The sequence below is a fragment of the Corvus hawaiiensis genome, chromosome 6 (assembly GCF_020740725.1).
Source record: "Corvus hawaiiensis isolate bCorHaw1 chromosome 6, bCorHaw1.pri.cur, whole genome shotgun sequence".
Classification (NCBI taxonomy): Eukaryota; Metazoa; Chordata; class Aves; order Passeriformes; family Corvidae; genus Corvus; species Corvus hawaiiensis.
In genome coordinates, this window is record NC_063218.1 from 29,432,636 (window position 1) to 29,448,277 (window position 15,642).

At 32.6% G+C, this 15,642-nt stretch overlaps 1 protein-coding gene across 5 annotated transcripts in view; it reads left to right on the forward strand.

The window, feature by feature from the left end:
- NOVA1 (NOVA alternative splicing regulator 1) overlaps nucleotides 1-15,642 on the forward strand; it is a 143,893-nt gene that overhangs the window by 54,828 nt on the left and 73,423 nt on the right. Inside the window, exons 2-3 of one of the 5 annotated variants that reach the window (XM_048306601.1) lie at nucleotides 1,813-1,897; nucleotides 2,549-2,619. The exons of the other annotated variants lie outside the window; for them this stretch is intronic. The gene's annotated coding sequence lies outside the window, so the exon portion shown is untranslated. The remainder of the gene's footprint in view (nucleotides 1-1,812; nucleotides 1,898-2,548; nucleotides 2,620-15,642) is intronic. 5 annotated transcript variants of the gene reach the window in all.

Here is a 15,642-nt window from a genome sequence, read left to right on the forward strand (position 1 = left end):
GCCACAGACATCCATCTTCATCAACTTCATCTGCATTATAAATATTAGGAATATATTCTAAATTTTCTAGGGAAGAAGTCTAGATATGAGCATTTCTGGATTTATCCAGAATACTGTATATTTTCAATGTGTTTGCAGAAGATCTAAGGTAAAGGGTGAGGAAAATTGTGGAACTTGTAATCTTAGGAATATTTTTTTTTTTATTGAATGTAGAGAAGGCACTGGTGGTAATACTGAGCTGTTACTACATACCTTAAATGCATATATTATATATCTGCTCATACCTAACCTAAATTATTACGTATGTGTCATCATACCTAAAATGAAAGTGTGCAAGTTATTTTCTACTTTTGAGAAAGCCTTTGTCTTTCTTGTCAATATTTTCTTGTCCAAAATCTGCTGCTGGAAGAAATTTCCAGCCCTAGAATTTGACCCATTCCATTAAATACAGCAATCTATATGTTTTCATTTTACCTACATGCTTTGCTAAAAAATAAATACAGTCACATAGTTGTATCTGTTTTCTTGATACACAAATTATGATTGTTATGAATATTTTCCTTGTCTCATGACTAGCTCAGTTCGTATTGCTTTTAATTTTTTTTTTACTGCTTTACTTAATGATTGGACAGTTTCCATCTCTTGCAAAGTTTTGAAATTTGAGGAAGCATCTAATGAAGTTACTGGTTGGATATTTGAAAAGAAGATTTACAGAACAAAAATATATGCACACGTGTAAAAATATTTGTGATTCACTTTTGAAAAAGATTATTTTCTGCTTTTTAATTCTCAGATTGTTTTCATGAAGACTATTTGGATTTGTTTAGACTCTAAAATACAATCTATGCTTTCATTCATAAGTCTAGTTGGAACTAGTACTGAGAAGAAAATTCCTGTTGTAACATTCCATAGCTCTTAAATTTTTCACCTTAAAGATTTGATTGTTCATGTAGTAATCAATACGTATACAGTGCTTTTCTTCATTAACCAAAAAACTTAACGTTGAAACAATAAAATTTATATATTTTGCTTTTCTGCAAAATTGTATTAAAATTATTTTGAACAACCACTTTATTTTTTTGTGCCTATACATTACAAAAATAAACAAAAATCAAAAGCCCTTCAACCAAATCAAAGGTTCCAAAGCATATATTTAAAGCTCTATGAGCTTTACAGTAGAAATATTCTTTAGGATATGTTTAGTGTTTAATTGATAAGAAACAAGATCGTAGGTACAAATCTAAAAGTTATTCTAATTTCTATTTCCCAGTTTTATCAAGGATATATTGTAGGACTTCTGCTATTAAAGGATCATCTTCCATTGTGGAATATAATTTTACCTTGAAGTCCTCCCATGGCAGCTCTGTTTTAATTTCTCTTCATTTACTTTGATAGAAATCTTCTACATCACTTTATTTTAGTCTATGAACAATTACTAAGATGAAAAAATCAAATGCCTTTGGCAGCATTTATCTAAATCAAAAATGCATTGGACATTTAAAAAGTGTTCATTTATCTCTAGCAAGAATATTAAAGGCAAAGGTGGCATTTTTTTCTAACAACTGAACACAACATTAGAATTTTTCTGGTATTCACTAGTTTTCAAAAGGAGCTGCAAAGCATATTAGCCCATACATTCCTAAAAACCTTAGTTCTTTTAGAAATGAGGGAACTAGTTCAAATCAGGTATGCTTGTTAAAGAAAAGCCAGCATATGAGGTCTTATAGTCATTACATAGGGAGAAAGAGCAGATACTTCAGTTTCAGAAATCTGCAGAGCAGTGACATGGCATTCCATTCAATTTTTTACCAGATATCACAGACTGGAAATGTGAGCTTTGGCTGATACTGCTGGGAAGGAGAGTGCGTCAGGCAGCTGTAATTCCCATCCTGTAAAGGTACTGATACTTAAAGTCTCTGTAGTCCAAATTGGTACACAAAAATCCTAAAGTGTTGAATTTGGACCTTAGATATATTTTTCAAATTTCTGCCAACTATTCTTAGGTGTTCATTTGCAATTTTTTGCTCTTTAGGTAAGAGTAAGGAGAACCTACTCCTTACTTTGGAGTTGTTTGCAGGTTGCTTCCTGAAACACTGTCTGTGGAATGCAGTTCTAGTGTTTTTGTAGTGTTTGACTAGAAAAATAGGTTTCTGAATGACATCCAATTGTTTTAAACTAGGCCAAAATTTTATTACTTGTGCTTGTAAGTTTGGTTGCTCTAAAATCAAGTTTTGGAGCATTTTGACTCTCGTTGAATCTTAAAAAAAAAAAAAAAAAAAAAAAAATCTGGTTTTAGTGTGATTCTTACAAGTGTGGTGTTTCTGAAAGGTATTTCAGTGCAGGGTGAGCTGCAGACAGTTGTTCCAGTGCATTCATTGACTGTATCTTACTAGCACCAGGTTTGTCTGCAGTACAAAAACTAAGTTCATTTGTGGAATAAGATTTTTTTTTTGTGGTGTGTCCTTAAGGAATCATAAAGCCTAGAGAGTAACTGACATTAACGTGACTCCATGTACTGTAAAACCCATTCCGTTTTATATATTTTCAGGGAGTATGGAGTGGCACAGGAAGGAAATGCCATATCGCTGGAAAGTTGCTCTAATTCAGCACAGGATTCTTGTGAGAAATTACTTCTAATATTACATCATCCTATTCTGTTTTTCACAGTTTACAGTCTAATTTCTTCATTTTTTTATGCCACTTTTGTTCATATCAGTAACCACATTAAAATACATTTAGCAGATTAAATAGGCTTTCATGAGTGTTAGTGCACATCTGATAGTGTGATAGTTATAGTACTATATATTTTGCCATATTGCATTATATGAAGGCTTATGGATTTGTTAATAAAATTATTTTTCCTTTTTAATAAGGCCTGCTATTTTTTAAGGCTATATTTCTCTGGCTAACATGAGATTCAACGAACAAAAATAAGTCTCAGCTGCTTCCACTCTAATGAATGTTTCTGACAATAGTATAAGCAGCACTTAAGAAGGGGGAAAATCAGTGCCCTTGCAAAAAAAAGTCCAAATAAACCAAACCCAAACCAAAGAAACAAATGAAAAAAAAAACAGGAACAAGAAAATGAAAGAAAAAAGGGCATTGGATATTTACCTCAATTATATAACAAGATTTTTAAATTTTGATTTTCTTTTGCTTGAGCTTGCTACGTTTCTCTAATTTATGATTGCTTTTCAAACACTGTAGATTGAAGGAAAGTACTTTCCTTTTTTCTTACTCTATAATGTCAAAGAGCCCAAAAGATTTTTTTTTTTTTTATAGGTATTGACTTAAGGTCAGGAGTGTCACTAAGAAAATTCATATTTTCAGGTATAATAGCAATCTCATTCTGTAAAACTACCGAAAGTGTGAAAAATTATTAAGATTAGATTTTCATCATATGTTTAGAAAAATATATATGTAACAAAAAGATTATCTTTTATTTAGGGAACTGTTTTATACTCCTGGTTTTGGGGGTTTTTTTATGTAGTTAGCATTTGTAGATGATTTATTGATTAGGAGGAGCATGAAGAACTGTGGCCAGCTTTATCAACTTCTTTTGAACTCTCTGCCAAATCATAAATGCAATGTCAGATGGAAGATGTCAGTGCTATTTTTTTCTCCTATCTGTAATCCCCAGAAACAGATTATTTTGTGTTTGGCAAGCATAAGCCTGTATTTTTTCTGCATTTTTAATGCATTTTGTACAAAGCAATCCCATATACCCAGTTGGGTATATGGTATATACCAATATTGAGTTAGTTGTGTACTCCTTTTCTTTGAAACTCATTCATTCCAGCTTTTGTTCTATTAGTTAGTGATTTCCTCTTGTTAAAATTGTATGACTCTACTATTTTGCTCCCTTTATCTGTTCTTCCTGAACTACATATGTACACAACTTTTTCACACTCATTTCAATTACTGAGTACAGCTCTGTAGTCATGATCAACTACAAGAAACTGTCGTCCATTTGTGACTTTGTCTTCATATATCTCATTATTTGGTAGGTTGCCTGCCATCATCTCACTTTAATCTGTGTGCCAGAGATTTGCTTCCTAATATTCTTTATTGGTATACTTGATCTTACACACAGATTTGGTCAGGAGTGTATTTTTTGTTTCTCGCAATGATGCACATATCTAGTGTTCCTGTCTGTGATTCCTAGAACATCTTGTCTTGACTGTGGTTATCCTATAGATACTCTACTTAGAATTTGAAAAAGTAATTTGAAAACTGATCCCAGTTCTCTTCACAGACCCTTCCTTCTTACTCATTTTTGGTTACTGTGGACAACATATCCTTTCTTTTCAAGACTATAATTTGTTTGTCAAATTGCATAGCCAATCTATGACATTTCAGATTGCATGCATCTAAACTTTGCTCTTTGTTTATAAAAATCTTCAAATGCTTGTTCTTCTTTACAGGTTACCAAAATCTTATCTAGGTCCTTAATTTTCATTTCTTCAAAAAGCCACTTTCAAAGTCATTTGTCTAAAAACTTTCTCTGACCACATCACTTGAATTTAATTGCTTTCTAATTCTATATCTTGTCAAATGCAAAATGTTGTCCCTGCTCATCAGTTTTCTATACTTGAATTCCTTTTCCTAAAAGGAATTTTACCATGTTGAACTCAAACCTTTTGTTAATGATTATAATTTCCCTGAATTGTGTGATCCCTTGCATGAAGAAAGCTCTTCTAAAAAACAATTGAATTTTTCCATTCCTTTCCAGTCCTGTTCATGGAATCTGTCTTGATTGTCAAGTTATAAATGCCAAAGATTATAGCTGGACATATGCTGTAACTTATGGATTATGAGTTAATACCTTTTTCCTTTTCCTGATTTTTATGGAGTAATCTACCAAAACACAAGAACAAAAGGAGATTGAAATATCTGAATAGTTTCTGTCATTATGTATATGTGTTCACTTTTGCTTTAAACACTGATACTTTTCTCTTACTGCTTTAAACACTTTGTTCCATCTCTTTTTCTTCTAGAGTATAGGTCAACATGTTTCCATTAGTATCTGCTGCCATGATGTTCAGTTGTGAGGAAAGTAAGAGGGAAGAGGAAAGAATCTTGATATGAATATCAGCAGCTATTTATAAAATCAACATTAAGCTAGAATAAACTTCTTAAATTCACCAGTAAAACTGAAGGATGATTTTATTGATACAAAAAATACTTTTTTTTTGCCGTTTGCAGAATTCTTTCCTGTTACTCTAATTGTGTAGAAGGTTTAATAAGAAGAATTACTTGATGTATGTAAATTAAATATTGTTATATTGTGCTTGTATAATAGAATGTTTAAGTGCACAGAAAGCACATGATGTATTATATTACTTTTCTAAGGTGCTGCTGATGACGTACAAGAAGTATGTTACTCTTCTGAAAGCTATGCTATGTGGACTTCGAATTTCATGCATTAATAACTGCCATGTAATTGAATTATGAAAATACCTGTTCAGCACGTAACATCAGATACTTTATCTTCTTCTCTATAATAGATGAAAATTCATACAGTCAGATGTTTTGATTTTAGTTTTTTTAGTGTTTTAGTCATAATAATGGAGGTATTTTCTACCTTTGTAAGTAAAATATTTCACGCTTAGTGCAGAAACACATCTATATCTGAATATCAGGTATGTACATATAGTTTCTGTTTTGTATTTTCATACATTACAGTTTAGTTTGCAAGGTCATGATATATAGAATAAATTTCTAGAAACATAGAAACTAAGTTTTCATATTGCTGAAGTGTTTCAATATATAGTAACCTCTTTTTCCTTCTGCTGTGTGGCTTATAATAGTTATTTTATGCTGATTTAATGTCTTCCTTGAGAATACTTTCAAGGACATCTTTGATTAGATTGATCAGACTTAATGAATATGTATATGTATTGGACTAAATTGTAGCTTGCATTTAAAAATAAATGTCCTGTGTGTATCACATTATAGTCGATTGCAATGAAACACTAGGGCCATCTATTCTAAATGTGAGATCAAGTAACTTCTGCTTAAGTCTATTTAAGAAATATGTAAAAATAAACCCTATAATTCAGAACTTTAATCATTCTGAAATTTAAAATTAGCCTCTGTTTTATTTACAGAGAGATACTTTTTTAAATTGCCTTTTTTTTTTTTCTTTCACTACTGGTTGAAAGCTCTGTATGGTGAAAAGTTTAACCTATAGAAGAAGGAGGCCTGGATATTAGGGGACAGGTGTTTTTAATATGAGTTAAATAAAATGTGTCTGTTCCATGAACTTGTTACTAGTTGATACTAATTACTGCTTTTCTTGAACTTAGAGGAAGGTACGCATGGAAATGTCTTAGTAGAAACATTCTGATTTTAGAATACTACTTTTAGATAGTAGCTTAGTAGCTTGGTAACTTTTCTAACAGTCTATCTGGTGTGATGCAGTGTAGGATGTTAATCATAGGTGTTTAACTGACAATCGTTGTAGTTTAACTGAAAGAGCTCTTCTTCCTTTCTAATGCCTTTGTTCATCCCACTTCATAATATTTGAAGTACTACAGGAGCACTATGCTGACAGGTGGCATTGTGAAATTACTTTATCAGGTTTCAATAGAGGCTCTGTTTTTTGAAGTTGGCTTTCTACCTGTCATTCCTGAAAACCAAGTATGACTTTAAAGACTCAATCATTCAAAAAAAAAAAAAAAATTCCGTGCCAAATATAGGCTCATACCCAAGTTATGGATTAATTAAAAAGGGTACTTATTTTTAAACTAATTCTGCTCTGAACAATATTTCTTGAATAAGGCTTTTAATAAGGCTTAATTTGTTCAAATTTATTGAGCAAGTCTCTTCAGGATGATCAGGTTAAGATAGTTTCTCAGGTTGCTGTTACTTCAGGACCGACAGAAATAAGAAACAGCAAAAATTCTACTTTTTAAATCACTTGCTAAAGACTCAGAGCATAGAAATCATACTTGCTTTGTGGATGTTAAGATTTTACTCCACTGGGAAGTCTCACTGTTACTATAGTTCAAGCAGACATTAAAACTTAAAATGGAAAATGAAGATGTCAATTGATCAAGAACAATTCCATAGTTGTGAAATGCTGTAATATATAAAAATTATAAAGATTTTGTATTGATAAATCCTCCTAGTAGTTTATTATTATTTCATTAAATAAAATATAATTTAATTACTTTTAATTAAAGTATTTTAAGTGATTGCCATTTTTGAAGTTAGCTTCATTTCTATTTCCGATCACTACAAAATTGGTAATGTAAACAGATTTAGAATATGTTTCACCCTAATATTAGTGAACTGAGATTTTTACAGTAACCATTTCTGAAATAACAGTATAGTTAATAATTTTTTTTTAAATTTACTTAATCATCCCATCTAGTGCTGCATAACAAAAAATTAAAACAATTATATAGAATTATATTGTATTTATTCTATAAAAACACATCCAAATGCTTGTTTTGTAGGACTTTTAACAGAAGTGAAGATGTTTAGAGTCTGGAGTTTATTTATTGTAGCTAAATTAATCAATGCATCTGCATCAGGACCATAAAGAATGAACCAGTATGACCCAAAGAAATATAGGGGTGTGTGTGTGAGAAGGCAAAAATTAATCTGTAGATATGAATGTTAACTACAGGAAAATGCTTTTGAAGTAGTTGGCAACATAAGGTTTATTGTTTTCAGCAAATAATTTAAATCTGAAATAAACTCCCTGATGACAAATGTAAACAATTGCTGATATAAACCAGACTGATGTTTTTATCATTATATAACACTGAATGGGTGTATTTTTAAAAGATGACAAAATCTGATGACAAAGGGTTCATAAACTATTAGATATAGAAAATATAGAATAACTTTTTATGAAATATCGTATATTAGTTCAAAGATTTGTTTTAACTAGAAATTCCACTAGGAATGGGTATTTCCATGCAAAGTTTTATAAAACTTCATCAGTTTTAAAATGGAAATGTTGTTTTTGAGTGTTAACTGATTTTAATTTTTTTTTCTTTCTTTTTGGGTACTTTGGTAAATTAGTAGATGTAAATAAAATAGAATATTTTAAATGTTGTTATAAGCAGTGCATTTGCACAACTTAATTTTGTGCACACTTTTTTTTATTATGACATTCAGATTTTCTTTCAAAGGCAGTGTACTTGATATAAATATTATTGAAAAACTAATTTTAAGTATGTATAAATGAATGTCATTTATGGATTTCATATGATCATATATTTACTGTAACTCTTTTTGAGACAATTGCTTTTACATTCATTTGTTTAACTTTGTAGTCATTAAGCTGGATATTTAATACATTTAAAAACCTTTTTACACATTTGCTTTCAGTTAACTTCAAGCAGTTACAGTATATTATATTTTGTGTAGTCATATTTGTGCAAGTGTAGTTATTTTTGCCTGTCTGCTAACATATAATCGACATTTTAAAATTTTCATTGTTTCACTGACAATTTTATCCTTTTTTGTTTTCTCGATATATTAAACTAATTTATATTTTACAGTACACTCACATAGGTAGAACTTCCTTCAAATTCAGAGTAGCTTAAAAAATTCTTGCTAGCCAAATGAAAAGAAGGAATCTCTCTGACCTGTGTAAGTGAAATAGCACTCAGGTTCTCTGCATTCATACTTTACATTCTCTGTCAGCTGTTACAGAGATGTATTTTGATTCCTCAATTCTATCTTCTTGTGTAATGACTTAGAAGACATAATGTCTGTCCTGATCAATTTTGCAATGACCTTGCTCTGATTAATGAAATCTGATGTCTGGAATAATTATGCCTTAAATTACACTTCATGTGTTGAGTTATGTTTTTAACACAAAGTCTGACAATGTGTAAAATACAAATTGTATTTCAATAATGGCTTACTCAAGCTAGATAATGATTGCAGCTTTCCTAAGGAAGAAACCTCAGTATTCAGGAAGGACCATACCATGTGTTGAACTTGAAAGTCTATATTGCATATGTGGCAGTAAAGGTGAACACATAAACAGATTGTGTTCTGCTGAAATCTTTGATTAAAGTCCTTAGTATTAGTATGTGTTTTTGAAGATTTTCATCTTCAGAAATATGCCCATTACAAGTCCATTTGTGATAAAGTGAAATGTATGCAAAGGTGACAGAAAACTCTACTACTTAGTAATGAGCACTTGCAAAAAAACCACCATTCCCTTTAATGTATTTTTCAACCTTTCTCCATGAAACTTCATGTTCTTGTATTAAAGAGAGGATGAATCAGTCCATTTCCTCTGCCTTCATGATTTTGCAGGTATTTGACATTTAGCACAAGTAATTTCCAGATTTTGAAGAGTGTGAGTGTAAGTTTGTCTTCTGAGCCTTTTCCAGTTGTAATGCTTCATTTGGAGGCAAAGGGAGGGACCACAGTTGAATACAGTTGCAACATACAAACACATGTTCATGTCATCATATGTCATCTCACACCCTTTTCTGGTTTATACTCCTTTCTAAAAATTCCTAACATTTGATTTTCTCTTTGGCTGTTAACACGAGTCAACTTTTTATATCATAGTCCAAAATCTCGCACTTGAATGGGTGAAATAATGGACAGTTCTGAGTCCATTATTTTTCTGTGTGAAATTAGAATTGTTTTGTTTCCTTTGTACCTCACATTTGTGTACATGGGATGACATTTGCTATTCTTTTACACAGTCACTTTGTTCTGAAGTGGTTCTTCACTGTGACATGTATCTTTATTGCCTAACAACCATGACAGACTCTTCAGTACTGACGTCTGCTCCCATTTTCCAGATTTTTGACTGCATATGCCTATAACACTATATGTGATCTCTCTCCATTGTGAGAATGCATAGTTTAGCTTTTCCCTCTTTAGTTAATTAATTCTTCCATGTAAGGGCATTTCTCCTTATTCTGTAGCAGTTCTGTTTCCAAATGGGCTTTTGTAAGGACATTTTTGAAAATTGTTTAGAAAGGAGACATTAATTACCACTACATCACTGCATCTTTTAATTTTAGAAAATCATTTGGAACATGTATGTCCAGAATTGTACGATATATTCTTCATATATCTACATTGTGGAGCAGTTTGTCTTCTGATCTGTGACCAGTGTGTTACTACTATGTACTATTAAAGTCTGTAGTCAGAAATGGTTCAATGGTTTGTATCTTACAAATCTAACAAAATTCCCTCAAAGTTTTTACACAGTAATCTTGCAGTCTTTCCTAGAATAATTTTAATAATTATTGTATTTCTTTTTATGATCTCATCTTTCCTGGTAATTATTCTACAAAAGCTACCTGACACAATCTAGAAAATACAGTTCTGTAGTATAGCAAAGTACACATCCACTTTAAAAGTTTACTTTTTTAATCTAAATACTGAAGGAAAGTACAGAAATGCTTCTATATTATAAAGCCTGTAAAATTAAAGATTTCTTTTGTGCATGAGGGTAAATATATTTTTATAGTAACCAGTATGGCTAATATAATAACCTTTTAAAATACCATTTTTAAATCCAGCAAGACAATTATGTTTACTTTACAGTTTGCATATAAGTTTTACTGATTTTTTTTGTTCTCCTTTTTTTTAAACCATATGATTTCTTTACTAGTACTAATTCTAATGATAATTCTAATGCTAATTAGGAAACTTGTTTGGCTTATAGTCCTATTGTTTATTATACCTTTTTAATATGTTATTCTAGCTGTAGCTTTTTGAAACTTGTCTCTGGACTCTTCTAAGTATTAAGGTTTTTTTAAATTTTTGTAGTATTGTGTATAAATGATGAATTTCCCAAAATAAAACTTTGGACAATAGCATACAGTTTAGAATATTCTACTTTTTCTAATACCTGCCATGCCAATGTTTCTTTGTACTGTATTTCCACATTAAGAAAATACTTCATTAGCACTGACAACCAGGTTTGTTATCAGAAAAGTTAAAATTTATTTATAATCTGTTGTTGCCTTACAAGTAACTTAGATTCAGTGCTTCACCTTGCTCTCGTCTACACTATTTTATCTTTGTCTAATTAAATGCCTTTGTATTGATATATGTGTCCTTCTTCACAGCAGTAATCTAAAAACCAGGAGATGTCAAAACATTAAAAATTATTCCTGGATGACTTTCAACATTATATTTGCACAGCTAAAAAAAGGAAGATTGATAGCCTGAGTTCCTAGTAATAATCAGTTTCACTTTCACAAATCGCATTTGTATAGATGCTATGAGAAAAATCTTTGCCCTGTAGATGAGGGAGAGGTTGTATCAGAATATGGCAAGAAAGACTGCTGCAGTATGTTGAATTTCCTTTAGAAAACATGGGCATGATGGCACAGCAAAAACTAAATCCATGGAAGGACAAAATTAAATAAAATAAGAAACCCAATTTATAGAGTAATTCCATTTGGGAGGGGTATCAGAAGATCTCTAGTCCAAATTCTTTCTTCAGGCAGGGTCAGCTGGGCAGGCAGACAAGATTGCTGATGGCTTTATCTTACTGTGCAGCTTCTCTGCAACACATTCCAGTGCAACAGAGTCCTCCTGAGGAAAAGGTTTTTCCTTAAGTCTAATTAGAACCTCTTCTTTCAATGATGTCCTCCCACCATACATCACTGGAAAGAGCATAAGTTAATCTTCTTTATGACTTTATAGGTATTAAGGACCTGCTTTGGGGTCCTTCTGAAGCTACCTGTTCTCCAGTCTTGATGAAGGAGGCCAAGCTGCCTCAACTTCCCCTTGTAAGAGCAAGTATTCCATAACCTTAACTGTCTTGGTGACACCCCAATGAACTTGCTTTAGTTTATCAACATCTTCGTTGTACTAGAGGGTCCAAACCTGGACTCAGTACTCTAAAAGCAGTCTAACAGTTGCCAAATAAGGGGGAAAATTGTTTTGATAACTCTGCTCTAGACATTTCTGTGTCAATATAGTTCAAATGAAGCATAAAGAGCATTGATTAAGCCAAAAATAGGGAATATTGAAATACTTTTTTAATTCATAAATGTAAATTCTGGTGTTTCTAATACTTTAAAAATTACAGAATCAGATGGCTACCCAAGGTTCATGTCTGTGAAGGTAGGGGCATCAAATTGTTGGAAGGAAAATTCTAAACGGAAAACAAAAGAGAATACATGGAAATTCAAAATCTTGTCAGTTTTAATAAAACCTGTATACCCTGTCCAGTCAGGGACAATAATGTAGACAAATGCTTGACTATGTGCCTTGAATTTTTTGCTCTGTTATACCCTGTCAGTTCAAATGAGTTCTTAGATATTTGCAAAGTTAGTACTTGTTTATTGCTATATTAGGCTGTGCTGGTGAATTAGGATGAACCTGTTGTCCTAGATGTAAAAACTCAGTGAACTCTGAGCTATATTCATAATGGTTGTGGTGGTACATTCTTTTTTTTCATCTTTTTCTTTTTTTTCAGTGTGTATGCATTGAAAAAATAGACCTAAAAATGCACTTACTTTAATGGTAGCATTACTACTTCATCTCAAAGTATCTGCTATTACTTATATTTCTAGTCCTTCATCTGAGTGTCAGTTTGTAGGTTTGTTAGTATCTTGTTCTTCCTGTGTGTGTGTAATTTTCTGTGGTATCTGTGTGCAAAAACCTTTAATTCTTTTACTTTCTCTTATCTACAAATATTTGACTTTGGGGTATTGTTACTGTTCTATAGAAGAAGCCGACCATCCCTATTCATGCTTTTAAAGCACATAGCATGGTGCTTTCTCTTCTAAACCAAGGTTCTTGTTCTGAAAATGGATAGTAATTAATCAGAATTCATGACTTGAAGTGATGTAACAAAAAGTGTTACTATAGTGCTAGGGGCAGCATGTTAATGTATTAGAGGAAACCCTGAGCATTTTATATAGAGATACCCTAGTAGTCATAGTTGTATGAATCAGGAAAATAATTGCTTTCTGGGAGGGGATGAGGTATCTACAGTTTTCCTTTAGGAAGAAATTTCAGTCTTGATTTCCATTATTTTGATGCTTAACAGAAATATATGATTTTTACTGTAATTTTTAATTTTGTGCTGCTCCAGAATTTTCTTAAAAAATTTATTGCAACCTCTAGTGTTTTTCCAGATAGAGCAGATGACCACTACTTTTTCATGTCAACAAAAAGTGCCTATTTCATTTCTTATATCCAAAGGATGTGTTTGGCCTTTTGACACTAATAGAAACAAATACCAACAGGGAGAAGAAATACTACAATCCTAAGAAAGGAAAGAGAGATAATAAATGGGGACATAATTGTGATAGTTTAAAAGCTGTTTTGGAAGGAAAGGAGAGCTTTTCTGTGCCTTCAAATTCATTATTAAATAGGATTATTTTAATTTTTTCATAGCATGGCTTTCAGAAGTCTTAATTTTCACACCAGATGGCATTCCAAAAGTGGGAAAGGAAACCTATGATCCTAAGAACTAAGATGCAACGGCAATGGGAGGGAGGGAAGGAATCCATTATGGAGATCTTGGGGATAATTTATTTCAGAATTGAATGCCTATTTAAAGACTTAAAGAAAACAAAAATACTTAATGTATTGGGGATTCTGAAATATATGGAATTGCCATTTTTCTTTTGGAATAACAGTAGTGATCCCTAGTGAAAGTTCCCAAGAAAAGAGTTTAAATGGTCAAGACCACTGAACTATAAGCTTATGCTGTATGCACCTTTTCATAAAGGCACAGCCTGAATATGTAAACCTCCAAAGACGAGGATGAGAACAAAGATGACACCAAGAATCTCAACATCATAATGAACTGCTGAGACAATCCCTTTTCCAGTTATAAAAAAGAAAGCGGTGGGAGGGGGTGGATGGGAAGAAAAATTTGTGTCTTTGGCCATGTCTGCAAATTTGAGCGTGCCCAAGTATGTCCTTGGGCACTGAACTGTGTGGTTCTGCTACTGGAACTTGTAGTCTTTCCTGTGACAGAGCATTCTGTTCCATCGTCAGCTACCCCTGAACAATTTATGGCATGGCTCAGCTGTCAGGACATTACAGGACTTTATCCAGTAGCCAAATTGAAAAATCCTCTCCTTCTTGGCTGGGGTCCCCAGCACAAGAAGGACATAAATTTGTTGAAGAAAGTACAGAGAAGAGCCACAAAGATGATCTGAAGGCTGGATTACTTCTCCTATGAGGAAAGGCTGAGGGTGTTGGGGTTGTTCAGCTCAGGAGTGACCCTGTTGTGCCCTTTCAGTACCTAAACAGGGCTACCTGAAAGCTGCAGAGGGACTTTTTACAAGAGCATATAGTGACAGGACAGTGGGAAAGTTTTCAAACTAAGGGAGAACATGTTTAGATTCAATACTAAAAAGAAATTGTTTACAGTGGAGTGGTGAGGCACTGGCACAGGTTGCCCAGAGGAGTGATGGCTGCTCCATTCATGGAAGTGTTCAAGGCCAGCTTGGATAGGGGTTGGAAGGTGTCCTTGCCCATGACAGGGGGTTTGGAACTAGATGATCTTTAAATTTCTTTCCAACACAACCTTTTCTTGTCATTCTTTGTCACCTTGGTTTTTTAACTGAGAACAACTAACTAACTGAGAATGTTGGTCCTTGCCATTTGATGTTGATAACCAAGAATTGTCATAGTTGAGGCTATGAACTTCATATTTACAGATTTTGTCTAATATAGATTATTATTATTAATCCCTGTTTATCAGTTCTGAAGAGGGAATAGTTCAGGTGTATATCTGTAGCTGAATATGTCCTTATTCTGTTATCAGACTTATGGGTAGTACAAATACTAGAAAAAAATTTCTCTCCTTAACTTATGTAGCTATTCCCATGACTAATAGAAAATTTTTGGGTGTCTTTTTTTTTTTTTTGGAAGGAACATGTCAGATTTTATGCTGAACAAGTCCATGATAGGTTTGGGAACTCTATTTTTCCAGATCTCATGAACATTTCTATTTTGGTTTGGTTATTACTGTCGTTAGCAGCCTTGAAAGCTGCTGTAGATGATGTGGTACACTGAGCTTCCAAGAGGGTGGTAGTTAGTCTGAAAGTTGGTAGTTAGTATGAAAATTCTTTCTGATCCGATGTCCATATATGTTCTGCCTGTTCATGTTAGTGTAATCCAAGTAATGTTTATCAGAGCCCGTCACAAATGGAAGGAAAATGTTTGTAAATTGAAGTTACACATCATGAATTTTTTTTTTTTTACAGTGAAAATATTCTAGGCTTGTTTATTGCCTTGTGGTTATTTTGGTCAAAACAACTTTTTCATAGCCAATCTGATCTGGTTTTTGTACCACCCATGTGTCTTTGGAGTGTTTCTTTTCCTGATTCGTACCTTTGGACTATCAGGAGCAGAGCCAATTTACTAGAGCTCCTTTGACCATTTGCTTCTTAGAATTCTGTTGTCGTATTTTCAGATGTCCTTGCCACATTAATTTGCATACTTCAAGTATAATTTTTGTTTATTGGGGTTTTTTTTCCACATGAAAATCCTATTGTTATTGTTTATTAAAAATTGTCCCTATACATGTTAAGCTCTCACCTGGAATCCAGAGGATCTTAAATAATAATTTATCTTGCTCACTGCTACATAGGATCCTTTTCAAGGTTTATACCTTGAGTAACATTTTTAATTTTCGAAGGATTTTGGAAACTTGCTAAAGCACTT